The sequence below is a fragment of the Neomonachus schauinslandi genome, chromosome 3 (genome assembly GCF_002201575.2).
Source record: "Neomonachus schauinslandi chromosome 3, ASM220157v2, whole genome shotgun sequence".
Classification (NCBI taxonomy): domain Eukaryota; kingdom Metazoa; phylum Chordata; class Mammalia; order Carnivora; family Phocidae; genus Neomonachus; species Neomonachus schauinslandi.
This window is the reverse complement of record NC_058405.1, coordinates 191,291,947-191,316,861: the sequence shown is the minus strand read 5'-3', so window position 1 is coordinate 191,316,861 and position 24,915 is coordinate 191,291,947. Positions and strand designations below refer to the sequence as shown.

At 51.5% G+C, this 24,915-nt stretch overlaps 1 long non-coding RNA gene across 2 annotated transcripts; it reads left to right on the top strand.

The window, feature by feature from the left end:
* Positions 1–529: 529 nt before the first annotated feature.
* LOC110570905 lies at positions 530–24,503 on the top strand. Of its 2 annotated transcripts, XR_002479755.1 has the most exons (5): positions 530–740; positions 14,222–14,369; positions 18,348–18,456; positions 23,464–23,506; positions 23,904–24,503. It is a non-coding gene; the product is annotated as an uncharacterized LOC110570905 (long non-coding RNA). The 2 variants fall into 2 exon arrangements; XR_002479754.1 differs by lacking the exons at positions 23,464–23,506; positions 23,904–24,503 and having other exon boundaries at positions 18,348–18,692.
* The last annotated feature ends 412 nt before the right edge of the window (positions 24,504–24,915 follow it).

The following is a 24,915-nucleotide window of genomic DNA, read 5'->3' as shown; positions in this document are numbered from 1 at the left end:
GGTGTGTGGACGGGCTCTGGAGCTCCCGGTCTACCTGAGGCCCTCCCAGGGAGGGTTGGAGCGCTGGGAGGATGTGCTGCCCTCTCCTGTGGCCCCCGTGTCCACTCCTCCAGGTCAGAGCTCGGGCTTCAGCATTGAAGGCAAAGCCTCAAACACCAGCCCACGCTCAGCAGCCCTGTGACCGAGGATCGTGCTCTTCACTTCCCTTACCCTCGCTTTGGGGATAATGAGAGCCTTTACCCCGTGATAGCTGGCAGGCCGCGTGAGCTCATGCTTGTAAAATACTTCAAGTGGGGGCTGGCAGTCCTTCGTGTTACGTTCCATTGTAAATATTCATGTTTCATAAGCCCTCTGTTAGACTCAGGCTTGTAAAAATATTGACACGTATGTTTCCTCCCCTTGAACACAATACACTATTGTGCATATGCTCTGTACCTGCACAGCAAAGCCTGGAAATCAAAGAGGGGTGGGGCCCAGATGCATCCTCATCACTGATGTCACGTTGCTCCTGACTCCCGTTGCCCTGGGCCCCGGTGGGCACGTCCTCGGCTGGGGCAAGAGCCATCCCTGGGCCTCCGAGGCCCGCCTGCGTGAGCGTCTGTGTCCCTCCACGGGGCCTCTCCAAGGTGACATGGTCAGACCCCCACCTTCTTGATCCTCTCACTTCCCTTAGGGCCCCAGTGACATCTACGTGCGCGTCCCCGGAAACACTAGGGGCTATTTGCTGGGAATCCATAACCGTAAGTTGATTCACTTTGTCGGCATCTCTACCGTGTCTGCGTGCTTCTGGGGATGGGGTTGCAAAGCGGTCCTGACACCAGGCGGGCGTCCCGAGACCGGGACCGGATCCAAAGCGGGGATTCTTGGTTATAACCGATCCCTCTGAGCCACTTTGTCAAGCAGCGAACACACCTGTGATTTGCTGCACCTGCGTGGCCTTTGCTGTGGGCCCGGAAGCCTGCTCTGCCGCCCGAGTGTCCACGGGGACCGTGCCGGACCTGTGGGCCTGCGCGCACTTGGGGCTTCTCATCTGTGTGGGGATGTTTGCGCCGGATTGTGCGCTCATGCTGGATTTTAAATTGGGTTTTTGTTTTTTTTAATTATAACTGAGAGTGGAAAATAATATACCTCTGGAATGGTATTAGCTAAACCTTCCACAGTCGTAAATCCGTGTGCTAATGGTTTGTTTTTGTGCTGTTTGGTTGTCATGGTGACAGGCTGCATTAACTAATAAGTTTGTTTTGAGAATTTTAATGCCAGTTTGCCAAACGTTCTCCTCCTGCTACAAAGGCTTGAGCATTTGCGGCCCACGTTGCTGGGGGCTGACTTGGACCTCAGTGTCCCTCACGCTCTTAAAATGGCCCGAAGCCCCTCCAACAATCTCGGCTTGAAAAGCCTGAGAAGACGTGCCATTGGTAAACATACTTAAAATAATAGCACTTGAGAGATGGCACGGAGAAAAACAACCACCGATACCCTAATCTCAGCGTTTCGGAATACGTTCCGATGCAGGAATGTCTCCACGGCAGGCGGGAGGAACGTGTCTCGTCCGGTTGTGGGAGGGGGCTCAGGAGAGGCTGCACGGGTCCTGGTGGCCAGCAGGCCTGCCAGAGGGCCCCTTAGTGGCCACCGTTGCCCAGACAGGGTCAGGGGATGGTGGTACCTGCTGTGATGCTGGGGTCCGGTGAGGGGCCCTGGGTGCCCTTGAGGTTGTGTATGAATCTCCAAGAGGGACGCTGCCTGCCCCCGAAAGGAGGGGACGGAGGCTAAATCAGAAGGCCCGTCGGGTTCACGCATGCCTGGTTAAAGTGATCTGGGGTTCAGGATGCCCACTGGAAGGAGGGAATTCCTCTGTCCACGGGAGACACCTGACAGGGCCCAAGGGCAGCAGAGAGGCGCCCACAGGCTGCCCCGGCTTCCTCTGCTGTCCCCTGCCTTTGCTTTGAAGGAACCCCTCCTGTTTACCCATCCTGATGGGTGGCACGCCTGCCTGCTGAGACCTGGCCAGGGAGGGTCCCTACAAACAAGGTCCTCCCGTTGTCCTGGCCCTGGTTGCTGCTTGGGTCTGCCAGATCCTCCTGGGAGCCTCGGGGTCAATGTCCATGAGCAGCCCACCCACAGGGGGTCAGGCCAGTCCTCACACACCGAGGTCAGGCCTGCCCCCCGGTCTCCACCTTTTTAATGGGGGGGCCTTCCGGGGGACAGTCAGACCTCCAACCTCATGTCACCAATCTACCTTGGAGCCCTTGTCAGACCCCGGGGCTGAGATCCCACAGAGGGAAGCACGTGGCCTTCGATGATGGACCATCCTGGAGGTAGAGAGCTCCATCTGCCGCAGGACCTGTCTGCGGCTCAGAAAGTGGGGAATACATTAACAAATTTAAAATTTGTGTTGTGTACCTACTACATGCTCGGCACCATTCTAGGAGCTGGTGAAGCTCGGGGAACAGAGCAGACCGTACCCTGCTCTAACAGAGCCTGGATTCAGCGATCACGGCACAAGCGAGTGAGCAGCGAAGGGCAGTGCCAAGAAGGAGGCCAGTGTGGGTGGGATGCGGGTGACGGAGGGGAGGTGGGTCTTTGAAAAGTTGGCCAGAGAAAGCCCATTGCAGGGGCGTGGGGATGACGGGGGAGAAGCAAACACTGGAGCTGGATGGGAGGTAAGCCATATACTGGGGGCCCAGCTGCGGGGCTGGCAGGGGGAGGAGTCGCGGACGACCCGAGGGAGTCCTGTGTGGTGGTGCCGCTGGTGATGGAGGGAAGAGCGGCAGCGGGAAACAGCCTGTTTGCAGGGAAAGAGGTGACCTCAGGCTTGGACAAGCAGGGGTGAGGTCAGGTGGAGAACAGAGGTGGCTGTGGGTGTCTCTGGGCGACTGGCAGAAGGATGTAGGATAGACTTTCAATCAGTGGAAGTGTCCACTGTTGCCCACCGTCGTGTTATTTTGGGGGTGCAAAGGGTAATATGTGACAAACTCGGAAGAACCATTGTAACGTGAATTAATTGTATGTAATTAATTTTGCAGTCTTTATAGTGGGGTGTGTGCGTGTGTGTGTGTGTGTGTATTTGGGATGGAATTTGTCCCCACTTTAAGTGGAATTTCCAGAAGTAACCTGTGTGAATATTTGTAATTACCTTAGACGAGGGCGCTAAGAACAATACCATAGACACACTTTGTCATCCTACAGTATCTTTTTCCATTAATACCACTGTTAGGGACTGAACGTTTGTGTCTCCCCGAAAATTCAAATGTTGAAGTCCTAACCCCTAAATTGACAGTTTTAGGAGGCGAGGCCTTTGGGAGGTGATTAGGGTTGGGGGGTGGGGGGGCATGGTGGGATTAGCGCCCCAGGTAGAAGAGGAAGAGAGGGGTCTCTCCCTCTGTCTCTGTCTCCCTCCCCCCTCTCTGTCTCCCAGCCCCCGGGAAAGGTCATGAGCACACACAGCGTCTGCAGGCCCGGAGGAGAGTCTCACCAGGACCCTCATCTGGGGCTCCAGCCTCGGGACTGTGGGAAATGAATGCCTATTGTCTGAGCCCCTGTTGGCGGGTTTGGTCATGGCTGCCGGAGACGACCAGCCACTTGCTGAGAAGCGAGAAGTAAAAGCAGAGGGTCTGAATGCTCTCGACTCAGGCACTGCATTCAGAGAGGGTCCTTCAGACCCTCACCCGGAGCCTGCGCCCTCCTTTTCTGCACACGGTGGAGACATCCGCGCTCATCTGGTTTCCCGACTCTCAACAAAGACGACACAATGATCCCAAAGAGGAGCAAAGCTCTTCGAAGCAGTAACATTTGCAGGCTGCTTCTGTGATTGATACTAATCATAAAAAAAGAGTGCGGAGAAGCTGAACACAGCAAATACAAGGACCCAAGTGCCCTCGGATGCAGGATAGTTCAGGGTTGGAGCAAACGACCTCACGCATTGCTGTGTGCGTCACATCACATGGACGGTGTAGTGTCCAAACTTAAGACTGAAGCCAGCATACCCCGTACAGGGAATGAGAAAGGCATCGGAAAGAAGTCTGCCCACAGGTTGAAGGTGTTTGCACTCACTGGGCTCCTACGATCGTCTGCTCTGACCACTTCATTTTATGGAAAGGCCGGGCTCAGCGAGGCCCAGCCACTCACCATTTGTCACCAGAGACACACCCAGTACTTTCCAGCTCAGTCACTTCCCTGTAGGAGGAGGGGACTCAGAGCACTTGGAATATCAGGCGGAAGGGATAGAGGACTGAGTGGCTTCCCTGGGGCGATGCCAGGGGGGTACCTTTCAGTTGTCGGGTGGTACTGGGGCAGAAGCCAAGTCTAGACTGTTCTAACAGCAGTGATTGAAACCCGTTGCAGCGGGGGTGGGGAGCACATACCACTGTGTGAAATGGAAACCCCCTTCTGTCTGAAAGAGAAAATCCATTTATAGCTCCTTTCTGACCGGATTATGATATCACTGCCAACAGATCTGAGAAAAGTCTTTCCTCTTCCAAATTCTACAGCACTCTGCTTTTTCCTAACATCAGAAATTCCTTGATTCCACTTCAAAGCACCTATGGATGCCAATTCTCCTTAGCGCTGAGCCTCTGCGCAGATTTATGTGACTTGTCTCTGCAGCCCTGTGTCATTTCTTCCACACAGCCTCTGTGTCTGCTCCCCAGGGGGGGTGCCGTGTCTGTGCAGAGGCCACAGAAGAGTTCAAGGGGCCCATGGAGCCTGGGTGCCCCCCGCAGACTGGGCAGGGACCGGGAGCCTCAGGCAGGGACAGAGGGAGGTGAGGGGGAGCGATGGCCTCGCTGCCAGCACCCCCTCAATGCTGGGGCTCTAACTGGGTGTGTGTTCCTTCTGAACCCAGCTCAGCTTCCAGGACTGGAGAGAATGAAGGAAGTGAAGGTCTGTTCTCTTCTGAGAAACTGCTGTCTTTACTGACAAGAGGGAAGGGTCACTGTGGGCCAACAGGGTCTTTGTCCTGCATAACACTGAGCTGGGGGTGCTGGCAGGAGCACACAGTAGGCCTGCAATTGCCCCTTTAACATCCAAAGTGGGTGAAGCCCACTCACTGTTGACTTCAAAATGATTGATAACCTCATGTGCTTGCATACAGCTTCCTAGGGTTTTTTTGTGTGCATGAGGTTGGTTGTCTTGGGTGGTGACAAAGTTCAACTAAGCTTCTGTCAGGTTCCTAAACCTTCTGGGACCATCTGTGCCCTTCCTAGTAAATCCAGTTTTAGCAAGAACCCTGCTAAGTCAGTGTCACCAGAACCCCCACTCTTCAAATCTAGATTAGGTCCTCATTCCCCACCACCCCCCAAGTGATGTCTGATCTCCCCAACTTGCCTTCAGCAAGAATCCTGTTATGTCGCTTTAGCCGGAATGAGTAATTTTCCATCCATGGACCCTGCCCTGCTCCTTGGCTATAAATTCCCACTCGCCCTTGCTGTATTTGGAGTTGAGCCCAGCTCTGTCCTGAGGTCTCTTTTCCGCAGTTGCAATAGTCCTGAATAAAATGTGTTTGTACCGCTCTAACTACTCTCCAGTGCTGGGTTTTCTTTGACAGTAATTATAGCTACTCTGAGAGAAGCATCAGAGCTTCTCATCACAGACATACATACCCGAGCTCCAAGACCACAAAGCAAGGGCCTAGCAATGGTCTGCACCCACACAGAGTCAGGGCTGGACCACAGCCAGCTGTCTTTCTGACTTGGCGCTCTGTGGGCTTCAACCCTAGGCTTGGTCCTGGGGCTCTCCTCCAGTTCGTGGTGGGAGTCCTTTAGTGACACAGCATCTCAGCTGAGCCAAGAGTTCCTGCGGGGCCCTGTCCCAGGACAAGAGAAAGGAAAGAGGGAGCAGACTCAGGAGCAGAGGGCCAGGAAGTGAGGGGGAGAACAGAGCAAGAGCCAATTCAATCAGGACCGGCAAGGTTCTACCAAAAATTGTCCATGGGTTCCTCCACCATCCATGTGGGTGACGGAGACACCGGACAGGGCACCTCCAGATCCTTTCTGTGTGGCTCACAAATGCCAGCATCAGTCTCACCTGGGAGCTTGTTAGAAATTCACAGAAGCTCAGGCCCCACCCCAGAATCCTGAGTCAGAATTCCCATTTAAAGAAGCCCACCCCACCCCCCGGTGGGTGGGGGGACTCGAGAGCACTCAGAAGTCTGACAAGATCTGCTCTAGATCACACAGAAGAGTTAAGGAGACTTTATAAGCTTCCATGGCTTGATACCTTCTCAAACAGTCTTGGTTAACACCTAATGAGCTTGAATCCCATTAAAACCTTAAGTTCATTTGATCTCTATTTGTATTTAAAACATGTTTTCTCTATTCACTTGTTTTGCATAATCACGGGGAACACTGATGCAAGGCAACTTGATACTCAGTGAGGGAAAAGGTCTCCTGAAACAGCTTGTTTTTGTCGATCTCCCACAGGAAGCTAGCAGGGTACTATGCCTCGCATTCCTGACTCTGCCCAAATTAGATCACCTTATTTTCCAGGGCCAAGGCATTCAGACAAATATCCAGCCTACAGAACTGGCTGCAGGAAAAAAAAATAACTGAACTTGCACTTGACTGATCTACATACAGTTCATCGGGTTTCACTGGACTCGCAGAGCCCCACGTACTGACCTGTGGGTAAGGAAAGAAGACCCTGCTCCAGGAAACTGAAGAAACAGAACTAGCCTGCAAATACTGGTCTGCAGAGCACAAGAAGTTACTGGATTGATCTGAGAGCACATATTGTGGAAAGGGAGGCCATTAATTCTAGAAGACAAACAGAGTCATGGAAGGACAAAGCAAGGAAGTGAATATTTATTGAAACTATTTTGTTCCAAGCATCATTTCATGCGCATTTTCAGTTTGACTTTGCCACAAGACAGTGAACGAGCACATTCTCATTTTTAAGATCAGAAAACTCATACTCAAAGTAATGTCATGTTCCTAGATGTCCATTTTTCCACCCACCTATCCATCTATCCATTCATCCATCCGTCCATCTTCTCACCTATCCATCCATTCGTCAATCTATCCATCCATCTGTCCATCCATCTGTCTGTCTGTCTCTGTGTCCATCTGTCCATCCACCCATCAGTCCAACTGTCTGTCCATCCGTCCATCCATCTGTCCATCTATGCATCCATTCTTTTTTTTTTTTTAAGATTTATTTATTTATTTGAGAGAGAGAATGAGAGAGAGAGCACATGAGATGGGGGGGGTCAGAGGGAGAAGCAGACTCCCCGCCGAGCAGGGAGCCCGATGCGGGACTCGATCCCGGGACTCCAGGATCATGACCTGAGCCGAAGGCAGTCGCCCAACCGACTGAGCCACCCAGGCGCCCCTATGCATCCATTCTTAATGATGTTTCTGTGGCTTATGGGAACTTAAAATGGTTACAGGTATTCATTGTTCCTGACACTCATGTACAAGAAATGTAATCTATAATTGTATTGTTCTCCCACTCACTAAGGTTGGTGAGGAGTCCAATACTGGGCAATTTTCCACAATGCCTTCCCCATTCCTCCTCAAGTTGTGTCAGAACTCCAAGGTTATCGCTCTCACTATTCTCTGTCCAGGTCTGTTTTCCTGCCAGAGAAAGTCACAGGTTGTCCCTCTCCCTCAGTGCCAAGCTTCATATTGGGACTTTAGTGAGGGCCCCCAAGGCCATGGCACTTGATTCTCAGGCATCACGGGCACCACGCGGCCCTCACTTGAATCTTGTGGCCTCCCAGCACTCTGCAGGCATGAGAGAGAGCCCAGAAGCCCCGCATTATTCCTGCTCCAGCATCCCGCTGAGGGGACAGCCATGTGACAAAGCAGCCATCTTGGACATCGAGCCCAGTAGCACCTACAGATGGCTCCCCTGCCATCCTCCTGCATGCTCCTGAGGGACTCGCAGTGAGGACGTCCCAGCAGAGCCCAGCAACCCACAGCACTGTGAGAGATAGCCATCCGTCGCCATTTGAACCACATAGTGTTGGGTGGCTAGTTGCACAGCAATAGATAACTGGACCAAGTGCCAAACATGAGACACTGACACTCAGAGTGCCACCTCCCTGAAGTCAGCCGTCCACCCAACAGCAGGTCAGGGGCGGAGAGATGGCAGGGGCCATCCTCCTGGAAGCAGGATCGGACAGGGCCACAGTCATGGCTCAGGGCTGCCCCCCCTCCATGGGCGAGCGAGTTGCAAGGAGGACACCCTCAAGAGAGGACAGCTCAAGCATAGGGGAGGGAAGGAGTGGGTGGGCCACCTCTGGAGACTCTGCCCAGACCCGAGACCCAGGAACACAGACCTCGAACTGGGATCAAGGACAGGGTGGGTCTTGGGTCGGGAGATGCCTCGTAACAAAACCTGAAAAGAAGAGTCACTGATAAATGTTTCAGTTTTGAATGTTTCCATGTATGGGTACAGAACAGAGGGTCCGCAGAGCTGGATGCCTGGGGTTCACGGCCAGGCCTCAGGCCCAGTGCAGGGGGGCGGAGGGAAGATTAGAGAGCACTGTGGTCCTGATCATTTATTTCCTCATTTATTTATTTTTCCAATGACCAAATAAAATCATGCTCATTACAAATTCGAAGACTGCTCCCCAAAAATGGAAAAAGAAGAGGAAAAACTGCAGGCCTCAAATTCCCAAGAACAATTCTAGAGAAGAGCCACATCAGTGTAGGTAAGTAAGGAAGTAAATGATCTTTAAGACACTGGTCGTCAAAGCTACGTGTGGGTGGTGCAGGGCCAGGCGGACAGACAGACCCACTCGGAGTGAAGAGCCAAGGGAGAAAGATCGGGTTTATACCTCATTCACATGTTTGGGGATAAATCGCTTGGCACATGGAAACAGAAGTCAGCTTGAGTCCTATGTCTTCAGAAGTAAATACATCCGCAACCATCAGGGAATTAAACAGTAAAACCCCAAATGCCAATGTTCTAGAACCCAACAATGTTGAAAAGGCCTGGCTTTGTGTGTCCCCAGCTCCAGAAATCGTAGGGAAGTTCTGATAACAGTGCCTCCATAAAGTATACAACAGGAGGGATGTCTCCCACCAGGTCAAAGGCAAACTAGAGATCTGGGGAACCATTTTCGCACACCCAACAGACAAAGCCCAGTAGGTGAGGGCATTTGTAAGTAAATCGGGCAGCAAGCTCTCCCAATAAACCAAGTGGCAAAAGAGCATATGCACAGTCAGCACAGCTATACAAAAACGAAGTGAAATCAGCCAGTAATTGTAGGAGATGCATGTAAATATAACAATAAGGTACATTCCTATCGGATGCAGAAATACCACAAAGACTGACAAATCTCTGTGTTGGAGAGTGTGCTTGCATGGTTAGCAGGAGTCTTAAATTAGAATTATCTAGAAGACAGTTTGGGAACAGGTATCCTAATTCAGAATGTCTCTGACTTGTGAGGTATTGTTGTAAAGGAGACAATCACACAAGGCCAAAGGGAGAATGCAGGAAGATGTTCGTAGGATCTTATTTCTAAAAGTGAACAAGAAGAGAAACCAACAGAAAACTATAAAAGGCCATTCACGGAGATTGGCTGTGTGAGCTGTGATAAACACACTGGAATAACAGACAGTGATTCGAGGCAATGATGTACATGCAATTTGTTAATACCGCACTATTTCCGGAACTATTGTCGATGGAAAATCGCTGATTTCAGAACAACGTGCACACTGTGATTCGTTTATGTGAAACTGTAAGCTTGCATTTCGCAGATAAGCAGCGCTTCCTGCTTGTCCTGATGTAGCATCTGCCTGGAGCAGGTTCGGGAAAGACGGGGGTCTCACATCCTTTCCCACATTGGCCACCCTGTGCCCCTCCCCAGCTCCGGTGGACCCCGCGTGGGTGGCGCACGCAAGCGAGCCCAGCCAAGCACCCGCCGTGTCCAGGCAGCGGAGCCTAGAGGATTCCTACTTTCTACTTGTTGGACTGCTTTATTTTCTTCGCTTCGGGCATGTACCATTTCTGCAGAAACAAAGAATAAATTTTCAGAGATAAGCACAGAGCTCTGTGTGGGAGGCCCAGCATTGCCCCGTGGCGGTGTTTTTGAAGAAGTGCAGAGCATTTATGAAACCCTGGGGGGATTTGAGAACAGCGCCTGGTTGCCCTGAGCTGCTGGGCCTGGGATGCGGTGGCCTTGGGCTCTGGTGTTCAAAGCCTCATCACGGGGCGGGGGGGGGACCTTCGGAGGCGCCAGGACGGCAGTGGCGAGACGTGGCGTGGCTCGGAGAGACCAGCAGGACCTCCAGGAGGCGTGGGCACTGGGCTTGGGCCTGGAGCGGAGGGCCCGGTGGCAAGGACAGGCTGACCCCCGCCTTCCAGAGTCCCTGCCAGGGTGAGGTGCGAGCGGATCTCCTGTGTAGCAGAGGAATGTGCCGTAGCCTCACTTGGTTTCCCCTCCTTACCCCTTCTCTGCCTGATGCACAAGCATGGAGGACGGGCTGACCTGAGGACCTGTACGGAGGGCGGGTGGCCAGTTAGGGCTGGCTGGAGGAGCAGGGACAGCCCCACACCGCCTGCCTTTGCAGCCCCAGCCCGTCCCTCCAGCTCCGCCCTGGCCCGCAGGCCCCCATGTGCCCCCATGCGCCCCCGCGTGCCCCGCGTGTCTGTTCGCTTGGCCGTGTGACTGCGGCACCCTAGCGGGGAGCTCCGCTGGGTCAGGGGCGCGGCCTCTGGGAAGCCGCTCGGGTCTGGCTGTCACATCCCAGCATACAGAGGTGTCCGCCTCCCCTGGAAGGGCTGAGGTCTGAGTCTCTCGCTCGCCTCCCGGTCCTGTTCTAGAATCAACACCGCTCTGGAACTGACACCGAAGCCAGAGTTGAGAACTGCCTCGGTGACTCCCCGACATTACCCCGAGAGTCAGGGTTCGGAGGCGAGCACTCCTCACGGGGCCTGCAGGGGAGTGCGCGTCCCCTCCGCTGGAGCCAACGCGCCAGCTCCCAGGGGATGAGGGGAGCTCAAGGCCCCCCTGCTGGCCCGTGGGCACTTTCTGGATGGACCCAGCGGGTCAGAAACCAGAACCAGTTCCCTGGACCCACGCAGGCAGGGGCAGAGGCAGAGAGAGTGGAGGAAGTACCATGCTCCAGGGGGCCCAGCTCCTGGGGCCCAAGCTCTGGGGGCCCAGCTCCAGGGGGGCCCGAGCTCCGGGGGTCCGATTGCCTGGGGCCCAGCTCTGGGGGACCGGGCTCCGGGGGGCCCAGCTCCGGGGGGCCGAGCTCCGGGGGGGGGGCCGAGCTCCAGGGGGGCCTCAGGAAGCGCGTGCAAACTGGTCAGCCCTGAGTACTCATGCAGCAACCCCAGGACACCCCCTTGGGCTGCACCCGGAGAACTCAGGTGTGCTGCCCCGTCCGTTACACAGGCCGTAACCTGCCTCATGGTCATCGGCTGTCACACAGTAGTGGTTTGGGTGACTTGGGGATTCCCAAGGGGCACTTGTTTGCAGGGTGCTCGTCTGTGGGGTGCGTAGGTGCAGAACACGGGCGCCATCCAGGCAGAGGGTGCGCGCTCCTCGCCGAGGGCCTCGCAGCCCCCCAGCTCCTCCTCAGCCTCAGCCGCAGTCATACGGGGGGCCTGCAGGTGCACGGGCCCCGGGAGACCTGCATGGCGCCCCGTCTCCTCCTCCTCCTGTCGCCCCTCACAAAGCCCCGTCTCTTCTGCGCTTTGGGCAAACGCCCGTGCAGCTCCTCTCCTGCCCAGCCCTGCCTGCTGCCTCCCGTGAGGCCTGGTGACCGCGGGGCTCTGGTTCTTCATCTGAAATTGTGACTGAGCAGCAAGGAGCATCCTATCCTGGAGATTCTGGAAGTCCAGCCCTCTTGTTTTGCAGGAGGGAAACCGAGGCTCAGAGAGGGGAGCAGGCGTGCCCCGAGCAGTGCTGTGGTCCCGGCCGTGTCCTTGGACAGCATACCCACTTCCAGAGCCTCAGGGCCCCGCGTGGACCCCAGCAGCCCCGCTGTACAGAGTCCCCGAGCTCCTGGACGCCGGTGCTGCCGGCACTGGGTGGACTTCGAAGGCCTCCGTGGGTGTCCAGGGCGAGCTCGGGGAGAGGGCGGGCACACTGGTGAGTGCAGGGTTCACAGATGGTGGCTTGCGGGTGGTGGCATGTTCCATCGGGACACGGCTGTCACCTGCACGAATCACCCTCACCTCCCAAGCCTCAAGGTATTTATTACACCCGAATCTCTTCGAAACCAGCCCAGAGCAATTCGACGGCTTTCCTGCAGCCCCCACACGCTGCGCTGCCTCCTCGCTCTGCTGTTGCAGGGTTGATACGTGTCCCTCTCCGGCGACGGGTGGCCACAGTCGGTGTCTTCTGCCCTCAGCTGTCTTTGGCTTGTCCTTCCCTGTGGATGACGAGCCTCTCTGTCGCCTTCCCTGCAGCACGCAGCTGGCCGCACGCGCCATCCTCTCCAGCGAAGCGGTGCTGGAGAGGACGGATGGCCAAGGTGGGGCCTCCAGAAACGGCAGCAGCTCGCCAGCGGGAGTCTGCGGTGGGAGGTCACCGTAGCATTTGTCCTTCCCGATCGTGTTAAGAATTGTGATGACAGGTGCCGCTCCTGCTGAGACCCTGCGTGGCTCCTCCCTGGGGCCACAGTGGCAGTGAGCGGAGGGACGGGGGGTGTGCTGGATGCTCTGTGTGTGTGACCGTGGAGTGCCGCCCACATCGGGGAGAGCCCGATGGCATCAGGGAGGGCTTCCCGGAGGAGGTGTCCTTGGAGGGAACTATAGAGGATGAGAAGGAGCTCCCTGGGCAGCAGAGTGGGGAAGCAGGGCATCCCGGGGAAAGGCATAGTGGGCCCCTGCGCGGGGTGTGGGGCCTGTGGGGGGGTGCTGAAAGGGTGGGGGGATGTCCAGGGGTCATCTGTTGGGTCTGCGGCAGCCGGAGCCCAGTTGTAAAGCTATATAGTTGGTTCTCTGTTTCTAATGATAAGAACAATTCTCGGCAGGGTCGGGGCTGGGGAGACATTATCTTATTGCGGACATGTCTTTAAGACATGGACTGGAGGCTCAGCTCCCCAGGCAGGCGCTAGCGGCTCTCCCGTCTGGGGTCCGTTCCTAATTTTAAACTTCTGGGAACAAGGGTACAGGATACGTGCAGGTGTTCCTGTCATTTCACGTTTGTCCCCAGGACGGGGCAGGCCCGCTGCCCCCACTCAGAGCCAGCAGGTGACCGTCCCGTGTCCTTGTGGCCGACGTCCCGCCCTCATGCCCATTGCCTTCCCCGTCACGGTGCATCTCGAGTCCCCCGGGGTTTGACCTGCCCCTGCTGTGAGGCAGCTCTAAGAGGCATGTCTGCGGCTCCCGCGCCTCCTCAGACGGCTCCGTGTGTCCTCGTCTGTCACTTTATCACCTCTCCCCATCTCTCATCAGAGCTCCTTGAATTGAACCGAGAACGTGGAGCAGATGCCTTCTAAAAACTGCCTTTGTCCTGTTGTGAACAGTGACTCCGTACCATATATAACGCACACGCACACACACGCGTGCGCACACGCACACACACATTATTTTTAAGTGAGCTCCTCCTCTGCATCTGGAGGTGACACACTCATGTGTGCTGTAGAATCGTGTTCATCCAGTCGGGTCCTCGAGAGAAGCGCTCTCCCAGGGGTGGAGGGTGGGCTCTCTCCCGGTCCCCATCCCCAGACAGGACGGCACCCCTCCCCCTCCCCCATCTCACAGGAAGAATGGGGCTTACTCCTGGATAACCTGAAATGTATAATTATCCTCTTTTCAGAAAGAGCAAATAAAGTCCTAGAAGCCTTCGGGTGGCTTCCACATTCAACCCCTCCTGCCAGCTTCCCAGTCCCGGGAGGCGCCTCCATCCCCCCACCACCCATGTCCCTCCCAGCCACGAGGCAGGACAGAGAATGGCCATGCCGTGGGTATAGACATGAGGTGGTTGATGTGGCTGGGAAAGTGGCTCAGGCACAGTAGGGTGTGGCTGTGGCTGGTGGGTCTCACGGCCACAGACCCCTCACTCCCAAAAGCTGACTCTCTGAGGCAGGGACGCATAGGTGGGGAGAGGGACCGCTGCTGCTCCTGGTTCCTTTTCTCTGTGCCTCTGATGTCTCACTTCAGGGATCACAACTGCAGACAACAGAAACCCCTCTGGTAGACCACCGACCAGTGTCCCCAGTTCCCAAGTGCTTCCTTGGGGAGATGGTGATGGGCAATGGGCAGACTTAAGGTTGAGTCAAGCGCAGGTGCCTCACTTCTTTCTTGTGGGTCATTTTCACAGGCGGGGGCCTGGAATGGAAATTGGTTGGAGGATTTTACTGCCTGAAGCATGGTTAATGTCTCATTGGCTTATGAATCAGCTGCAGACCTCATGCGCCAACCATGAGGAGGCTCTTGCATCAGGGACGTGCTTGCCAGGATGGACGGAGGTGTGTGTTTTTATCCAGTCCCCTCTTAGCTGAGTCTAGCTACAGGTGGGTCCACGTGTCCGACCACGTGTCCTACTATGTGTCCAACCACGTGGTCCATGTGTCAGTCCACAGGGACGGAGATGTCATCACCAGACTAAAGAACCATGCAGAGGAGGGGTCAGCAAAACGAGCCTGCTTGTGATAGTGCTGTTTCTGAGGGTAGTGGAGATTGACGTGGGGCTGCCTGAGCCTGGGTTTCCTCTGCTGGGTAAAGGGTGTGCGTTTCCCAAGTCCCACCTTGGAAAGACTCTGACACCAAAATCTCCTTAGATCACAGTTGATGTCTTCTACCTAAACAAGCCCATGTTTCTCACACACAGCTTGTACCTACTGAGGGCTTCTAGGTCCCATGTAGTGGTTCCTCCCCATCATATAACGCTTTGGTCTGAAGTTTTCTGTATTCGTTACTGGGATTTATCTCCTCTGACCTTAGCTTGCTTTAGGGAAGAAGGCAGGGGAAGACTGTTAGCTTCATTTTCCCAACGAGGAAATTGATGGTTAGGCAGATTACATGCTTTCCATGGGTATCATGGCTAGTGACCAGCATCCAGTGAGGGAGGGCAGGTTAGGGGTAGGGTCTTTCCCTCTCGGAACACCTTTTCAGCAGGAATTTTAACTCCACACAGAGAATTTGTTTTGTCCCCCACTCTTCACAGAAGAGGGCTGCTCTGCCAATTTCAGTGCTTGGCTTCATATCCCTAATGCTTGGGTGCTTACTGATCATCTCGGGACTCCACAAAATCCTGCCTCTTCGGGAAATGCAAATAGTCACTCTGTCTTCCTTGACTTCTGAGGTGTGGGGGAGCCTGTTGGGAGGAAAGATTCGTTCTCTTAATGGAAAAGGAGATAAATGAAATGAAGACTTTGATTATCTGAGACAACATCAGCAGACTTACTGCTCTCCACAGGCAGTTAGTGCAGAAGCTAATTGTTTACTCAGGAAATTCAAAGAACGAAAAGAGAAGAGATAAGGCAAAGTGGTAGTTGATCCAAAGACAGATATCTTAGATATAATTATTTATTCTTGGTATATTTTTAGCTTTTTATTGTGTAAAATTTCAAACATATACAAAAACCACATAGAATACTATAATGTACCCTCGTGTATCCAACACCCAACTTCAAATATAGGCCCATGGCCAATCATTTCTTTTTTTTTAATTCTAAACTTCCTCCTTCTTATTTTGGAGCAAATCTAAGACATTAGAAAATATCTTTTGTAAATGTATTTCTAAAAGATAAGAAGTCATATTTTCAGGCTTGATAATGGTTTTGTGGTTATGCTAAAAAAATTTCTTAATATCAAATATCAAGTCAGTGTTCAAATTTTCAGTTGCCTCACAAATGTCAATTTATTCTTTTTACATATTGTTTGAATCAGAATCCAGATAAGGTCAACACAGTGTGATCGGTTGATGCTTTTTAAGTCTCATTCAATCTGTAGATTACCCTTCCATATATTTTTTTTTCTGCAATTTATCTGTGAAAGAAGCATTCCTGACATATCTCACTTTTTGTATTCATTGTTAAATTTCAAGTGGAGGAGGAAATCAAGGAAAGAAAGTCTGGGTCCAGTGTAACTCTTCTGGGCTTTTGATAAATGTGGTTTCTTAGATTTTTCCAAATGGAGAATGAAGAGAAATTTGGGATGTGTACACTCTGGTTCTTTTTTGTTCTTGGCTGCAGCTCATATTTCAACTCTCTGTGACTGTCTGAAGAATGGGTTGAGACTTAAGTAACTCCCAACTTCTTAGAAGAGTTTCTGAAGATGGAAGACAGAAATGCCGAGTTTGGGGAAGATCCAGGAAGGTGCTTCAAGAAGTCAACAAAAATCAGTAACACTGACTGAACACCAGCTCTGTGCCAGGAATCAGGCTTAGTCTTTTAAATGGATTATCACTTGGATTTATCATTCCCCTTTTAACAGAACAAATCATGTAATCTAAAACTGTCTTTAAATCGTCACAAAGCATTCACCCCTCTTCCCACTACTCTGAAATCTCCACAGGAAAAGGCTAGAAAGGAGTCATTTGCTTTATCTCTAGTACCTTGAAAATAGGCTCAACAAATATTTGCTATTTGTGGTCTAGTAATTCACTAGCTTGGGAAAAAAGGAAGAAGAAATGAAGTTCATTTTTATCACCCATCTGTGCCAAAATAGGTCTTAAAATGTCAAAGAAAGACATCCACTTTCTATAGTGGTGAACTATATTCACCACTGTCCTGAGAACCATTCATAAAGATCTGGATAAAACACATTTTAAAAAACAGTTTAGAGATACCAGAGAGCTGCCAAGGCACAGTGTAGTAGAGGGGTCAAGATCCTGGACAGAAGAAAACACCACAGAAATAAACCCAACACTTGGCTTTTCTTCCTCTCTTAGGCATTCACTAGCCTTGTCCCCGAAGACTGACAACTGAACAGAATGCCCCATTGAGTGGCTGAAGCATCAAAAACCCTGCAGGGCAGGGGTAATAAATGGAGTAAAGTGCTTCCCAGAGAGGAAGGGTGTGGCTGAAGCACTCGGCCAAAGCTGACAGGTCCACCTTCCCAGAGGCCCTCTCAGCTCACCTCCACCTGGGGTTAGGTGAAATTCCCTCCCCATTAATTGACTCCCAGAAGCCAATAACTGTCTCTTTGGAGGAAGATAATGTAATCCAGAACCTCAAACTATTTAATGAAAAAAGAATAAAACAGAAGTGCTGGAACTGGATAATAAAATCACTAAATTGAGAAATCATTCAATGAATTTAATAGCAAATAACACAATGAAAGAAGTTAATGAACTGCAAGATGGACCCACAGAAAACAGAACAAGGCACTGAGAGGCAAAAGGATGACAAATGCAGAAAAAGAACATATGGGAGATGGTGAAAAAGTCAGATGCACATGTAGCCAGAGTCCCAGAGGAGAGAGAGGATAGAGCAAAACAGCTTTCCAGACACACTGGCTGAGAATTTCCCAAACACTAAAAGCATCAAGTCATGGAACCAAGCAATGTTACAAACCCCAAGTGGGATAAATAAAAAGAAAGTCGTAACTAGGCACGCATAGCAGAACTATCGAAAACCAAGGACAACAAGAAAATATTAAAAGAACCTTAGGTCACCTCACATCCATGAGGATGGCTAATATTTAAAAAATATGCTCCCCCCCAAAAACCCAGAAAATAACAATTTTGCATGAGGATGTGGAGAAATTGGAACTCTTGTGCATAGTCGGTTGGAAAGTGAAGTGGTGCAGTAGCTATGGAAACCAGTCTGGCCGTTCCCCCAAAATTATATATGCATTTACCATATAACCCAGCAATCCCTCCTGGGTGTACACCCCAAAGTACTGAAAGCAGGATCACAAATTCATACTTGTGTATCCATGTTCATAGCAGTATTATTCACAATAGCTAAAACATGGAGCCCAGGTATCCATTGACAGATGAATGGATAAGGAAAACACAGTATATAAATACAATGGAATATTATTCAGCTTTGAAAAGGAAGGACATTCTGACACACACTACAACATGTTTGAATCATGAGGACATTAAACTGAGTGTAATAAGCCAGACACAAAAGGAAAAATATTGTATGATTCCATGTGTATGACGCACCTAGGGGAGTCAAATTCATAGAGACAGAAAGGAGAATGATGGGTGCCAGGGGCTGGGGCAGGACAATAAGAAGCTGGTGTTCAATGAGGTTTCACTTTTGCAGATGAACGTGTTCTGGAGACAGAGGAAGGTGATAGTTGCACAACAACATGAACGTATTTCATACCACTACACTACAGACTTCAAAATGGTTAAATGCTAAATTTTACATTATGCGTATTTTACCACAACTTAAAAAAATGAGAAAAACAAGAAATTGTTGTTGGTGGTGGGTAAGATACGGTATTTTCAAAGAAATAAACCTGACAGCTGCTTTCATTTTCAACAGGAAAAAAACAGAAGTCAGAAGACAATTGAATGCCATCTTTCATGTTCCAAAAGAAAATAATTGCCAACTTAGAATTCTGTGCTCTGTGAAAACATCCTCTAAAAAAAAGGTAAAACAGAGACATCTTCAAATGAAGTATAAGAGCACTTGTGATCAAAACACATGAACTAAGGGTAACGTAAAAGGGAATTCTTCCAATAGAAGGAAAACAATCCCAGGTGGAAGCATGGAAACAAAGAATGGAGTAAAAGTGTAAATGCATGGGTCAGTCTAAGTGAGTACTGTGTGTTTACAACAACAATAATCATTTCCTGTAAGATTAAAGTGGATGTAGAATTAAACTATGGAAGTAAATGGAATCTGAGAAATGTCAGGTCTTTGCATTGTGTTGAAAATACTTTATTTTAGAATTTTATAAGTGAAAGCTACATTTGTTAAACTCTAAGCCTGAGATAAAATAAGAGTAAAGGGATATACGGCTAAGGAGCTGATAGGAGGAAGAATGAAATTAAAAAGAAAATTAACACTAAGGTGAGAGAGAAGAGAAAAAGGTACAAAAATTGAAGAAAATAGAAACAAAAAAATAGAAGAGTAGTTTTAAAGACCAGAGAGTGGGGAGCAATATTTGCAGTACACATAACCCATGACTCAAATCCAGAGCATATAAAGTACTCCTTTACATCAATGAGAAAAAGTCAGAAAGCCCAACAGAAAAATGGGCGAGATGCTTGAACAGGCTATTCACAACAAGGGCACCCAAATAACCACAAGCAAGGTACGTGCTCAGCCTCAGCCACAGGGACACATGAAGCAAGACCACTGTGTGATGGAGAGGCAAATGAGAAATGGTGGATACCAACGTTGGCAGGGATTTGGAGCCCAAGTAGGCACACACACTTTACAAAGCTTTAGGGGGTCTCTGCTGCAGGGGGACATGCTCATACCCTGTATCCCAGAAACTACTTTCCTGGGTAGACACCTAGTAGAAACTCCCACATGTGTGCACACAGACACATGCACAAGAAAGAAACACCCACCAACAGTAGAATGGATACATTATGGCATCTAATTAAGTTCCAGAGAGCAATAGAGATGAATCAAGTGCTGGTATGCAACCTACCAGGGCTGAATCTTACAGACCTAATGGTGAACCAAAGACGTCAAACCCAAAAGAATATACTCTGTACCTTTGCATTCATATAAATTACAAATCAGGTAGACGTAATGTTTTCTCTGGGGAGGGAGAGACAGGAGGTGACTCTGGATTGCCAGTCATGCTCTACGTCTTTATCCGGATGTGGTTAGCAGAGGTATGTTCACTTTGTGAAAAATCCAACCAGCCACATGCTTCTGATTTGGTACGTTTCCATATGGAAGTTAAACTTCAATGAAAGAGCGTGTTTAAAATAATAAAAGAGGCCAAGGGCCATTTGGGGGTTATGGTTATGTAACTGCAGATATTCCAGGAAGCTCGTGATTAAGAGCATGGTCTAGAGACAAGATGATGTCATTCCATTAGCACACTGCTCCGAGAAAATGCAGTGATAGAAATAGTTGGATAATGTTACAAGCCTGGTGCAGGGAGGGCGCTGGTGTTGCACTTACCTGTGGGGCTGGGGTGAGAAGGAACAGCTGCTTCAACCAATGGAGAGGCTCTCCCAGCAGGGGAGAACACCAGGGAGAATGTGGGCCCCTTCTCGTCCTTGAGCTGGCCAGTTACAGTGGCGTAGCCTCCTTGAACCCCGACTTGGCCATATTAGGATCACGGGCATGTGGTCTTCCTCCCTCGTGTGTTTGCTCGGACTGGCTGATTAGACCAAGCTGACCAGTTGACCTCATCCAGTTCTCTAACCCAGTGGCCTGTATAAACCCATGTCTCAGGCTCCAGGCACAGAAACTCCCCTCGGAAGGAACCCAGCCCAGGATCGACGTGCACAGGGCTGAGGACCAGCAGCAGAAGGGTGTGGGCTCTTGCCAGAGAAGGTGAGGTGCAGAGCTGGGCTGAGCTGCGCAGAGCCCACCAGGCTCCTGCACTCAGACTCACTTTGGGAAAAGTCACTCTCGCTATGGAAAAGGAGCAAGGAGGGACTGAGAGAGGCAAGGGCTGTCTGCCACTGCTCCTGGGGCTCCCTCCCTGGGAAGGCAGCATCGGGGTGGGAAAGAAGTGGGCCCCAACACGTGAGGCCCCGGCTCTTTCATCTGTGTGACCTGTGGCAGCCCTGGTTGAGAAACCTTTGGGAGAGGCCACTCTGCCTTTTGCCCCATTCAACCCAGGGGCTCCCGGGCCCTCCTGAAAGGTGGGGTCTACCTGTCACCATGGGGCATAGCTCTGCTCCAGAGGTCCTGTGGGTGCCCTCTGCAGGGCATAGCCCCCACTCCTGCACCTACAGGGATTGGAGGCCAGGCCTCTGGGGTCCCGTGGACCCAAAGCAGGTCCTTCATCCGCGGTCCCTGTCCCTTTCTGCTCGTATATTCAATCCCTGTCAACACAACAGCAACAACCAATTTTTTGGGGGAAAAAAGCACATCCCACATAGCTCTATTTTTCACAGTGCTTCGAAAATTGGCTGGAGCTGGGAGCGCAGGTCCTTGCTGGGTTTATGAACTCTGGATCATGTTCCAGAGAAGCTTCTTAGGGCCGATAATAGCGTTCCATAATGGAAACACTCTGAGATCAGTAGCCATAGCAGTTTTAATGGTGCAGTGTATAAAAGAGTTTTTAATTAGGCAGTGTTCACTGACTGTGCGGAATTATGCTCGGGTCCTAATCCTTCGAATTAAGTGGCTAATAATGAATAATACCTCTCGCTGTTCTTAGTAATAGTTGTGTTCTTCACAGGTCTGGCTTCTTTCTTTCTTTCTTTCTTTCTTTCTTTCTTTCTTTCTTTCTTTCTTTCCTTTTCTTTCTTCTTTCCTTCCTTCCTTCTTTCCTTCCTTCCTCCCTCCCTCCCTCCCTTCCAGAGATATTACATAATATTTATGTGGCAGAGTTCTGGTAGAATTCAGATAGGCCACAGGATAACAGGCATGCTTCCTGAACAGACTACTTCTTGGTTCTACCTTCCAGTTTTAGCAAATCAACATGTTCATGTTATTTGCAGTCTCTGCCCATGGATTGCTTACTATTGGTCACGGCTATGGGAATGCCTGACGGGGAATGTGGAGGCTCTGGTCCAGCTTCCTTGTTTTATAGGCCGGGAAACTGAGGCACAGGGGTCGGGTTACCTGCTCAGGGCACATCACTTCTCGGTGCGGGTGCTGGGACAGACCCTAGCTCTGGCACCTGGCCCTCGGAAGTGTCCTCTGTGAGTGCTCAGCTTTGTCTTCATTTACGAAGGCTGCTGACCGCGTGCCCGAGCCAGCGACTTCCCAGCGGCTTCCCGGTGCTCGTGCCTTGTTCTAGAAATTAAGGCTGTGTCTGCCTCCTGGTATGCACGAAGAGGGATGCCGGCTGGGCTGGGACAGCAGAGGGTGCTTGCTGAAGAGGAACCACGAAATTAGCCATCAACACAAGTCTGACCACAGCCTGTTAGAATCCCCCCGCTTGATTCACAGGTGTTTCTGTGCTCGGACAGCGGGCGTGTGGACAGAGCCGTGGGTTCAGTGATTCTCAGTGCGAACGTGCGTCCGAGTGTTGACTGCGGGCAGCAGTCTCAAGCTCCTGCTGCGGGGCAGTCGGGGCGCAAGGGGACTCTCGTCCTGGGGGGAAGTGGTAGCCAGTGGGTCCCCGTTCTCCTTCAGTACCCAACGGCCTGTGAGCCCCCGACGCCTTGGCCAGCTGCCTCGAACACGTCTAGAGTCCCTCTTTATAATGTGAGAGGATAGTCCTAAAATAAGGCACAAAGGGGCACAAAGATGTAAGGAGGATAGTCTGGACCTCGGGTGTGGCCAGAACCCCGAAGACGCTGAGTCTGCTCCTTCCTGGACACACATTTCCGAGGCTCGCTCTGCATTCACACGTCCCCCTTCTCAAGGACGTGCCTCGTGCATCCACCGTCATCTCTTCCTGCTGCAAGCCCGCCTGAGGTCGGGGTGGTCCTGCCCCCGCAAAGCCGGGGCGTGGCCGCCCCCGGAGCAAAGGCAGGTAGAGGAGCAGTGGCCCCACCGTCACCACCTTCCCTCCCCAGACGCGGCCTCCGGGCAGTTTGATGGGGGACCTTTGAAGGTCCCCTCGCTTTCCAGACTGGAAGGAGTCACAGAGAGCTCGCAAACTTCCTGCTGTCTGCAGAGACAGGTGAGGGCTCGGCCAGGTGTGGGGGCAGCGGGGGAAGCGCCCCCTGGGAGTCGGGCTGGGACAAGGGGCCACGGCCTCTCGACGTCAGACCCGCAGTCACCGTGCCCTGGGCTGGACTTGGGCAGCTAAGACCCGACATAATCTGCCGTTCCTAAAGTCTGCAGCCCTAGAAATCCCAAAACCAGGGCTGCGGCTTTCTCCTCTGGGAAAGAGTCAGCTTGCGGATGTTCGGCTGGGCTCTGACCCCCGAGGCCGGCAGCGAAGCCTCAGCGGGCAGGGCCCGGAGCTGGTCCTGGCTGCCCTGGGTCTCCCTTCTCAAGGACGTGTGAGCAGGACACTTGGCCCTTCTGAGTGGCCAGTCCACTCCTTCAGGGAGGGCCTTACACCCACCCCCAGGGGTCATGGGATGTGCTCCAGGAACACCTTCCGTGGGCGAACGGGAGCTGTGGGAGCTGGGTCCTCACGAGGTGCCAGGGACCGTCCCCATGCTCGATGGAAAGTATCCCTTTCCTGCTGCTGTGACTGCCGAAGGAAACAGAGACCCAGGGAACCCGCTTATCACCCTGGGCCACAGCCTCGGGGGAGTTTCAAGACTCACCCAGGAACCCTGGACCCCCGTCCCCCAGCACCCACAGGTGGAGCCACGCTGGCCACGGCTAACGTCTGCAGAGGGAAGGGAGTCCAGCCGCCATGCTTGGCTAATCTAGGACACTATTAATATGGGCAATTCTTTTATTCCTACAGCAGCATGGAAGCCCGGTACCTGGAATACAGTAGCTGAATCACACAAACCTTGACTTCTGCTAATGCGTTTGCTCTTATTAAACCTTATCAGCTTATTTCCTTAGCCTATATTTTACCATAATTTCTCTGTTAATCTAGAATAAACAGAAGCTGGCATAGCCGATGACTCCTCGTGAGAAAAGTAAGTGATGCTGTTTTTTCTTTTCCCTAGTGCTCATGGAGGTTTGTCAGAGGGGGAGAGAGAGAGTAGAATGCTATGCTCAGATGCTCCATCCGCCACTTTAATTAAAAGTGGGAATTTAACTCAAAATATCTTAATGCATTCCCATTTGCTGGATCTGGACACCCGAGCCACGGAGCGTTTCAGTGGTGACATTTGCGTTCTGGCTGCAGAGGGTGAAGGCGACAAAGGCCAGAACCCAATCGACCACGTGACATTCTGGGTGGGGTGAGTGACCTTTCCAAGTCTCAGAGGGACTTGCTAGCGCTAAGATGCGTTTTGATCTTCGGCATCTCAGAGTCTTGATAACGCATCTCTTTCTTTGTCTTTGACTCACCTTCTTTATAAATTCCTTGAGGCGCTGGATCTTAATAGTGAGGAAATGCCTTGTACAGCTTCCGAGCAAGATCCCATGTGTCACCGCATTGCTTCCTGGTTACAAGCCCGGCTTCCTTCCTCTGTGACAACTTGTCACCCTGCCTGACCACGCTGACCGGGCCACATGAGCAAATGCCCTCAGGGGACGAGCTTGGTGGAATCTGCACCCTGACTAGAGTCTTCCTCCGGTGACTTCTTCCAGCCTCCCATGTGCCTTGGACAGGCCATGGATGTCATCCCCATCTCATTTGTAACTTGCTTCCGTGATGACACACCACTGTCCCTGAGACACATCTCACCCCAGTGACACGGGCTGGCTCATCCAAAGCCACCATCACCCCAATTTTCAGTGCAGCTTTGGCTGCCGGGCTTCCAGGTGCCATCAAGCAAAGGCAGTGCTGAGAGCGGAGGAGATGCTAAAAATGATAAAAATACGGAAATTTTGAACTATTTATTTATTGGCCAACAGAACAATTACATTGCATTGCTGGATCTATAAACTAGTTCTGTTAATAAATATGTTTCAAAAGTAAAATTCTTGTTGGGGTGCCTGGGTGGCTCAGTCGGTGAAGCGTCTGCCTTCGGCTCAGGTCATGATCCCAGGGTCCTGGGATCGAGTGCCATGTCGGGCTCCCTGCTCAGCCGGGAGTCTGCTTCTCCCTCTCCCTCAGCTCCTGCCCCTTGCCCTTGTTCTCTCTCTCTCTCTCTCTCAAATAAATAAATAAAATCTTCTAAAAAAAGGTAAAATTCTTGTCAAAAATAACATGTCTGTGCTCATTAAAGCAAAATAAAACTTCTGCATATTAGTTATTTGAACACTAAATTGCCCTTGACATGCTTGTAATCACTGCTAACCCCTTCTCTTTTCGTGAGTGTATCTTTTCTCTTTTATCTCTTCCTCTTGTCATATAACTGCAATCTTCTTCAAATCTTGTTTGTGGTTAATAAATTTGAGATTGTAGACACTTCAATTGACTCTTCTGTGTAGATCA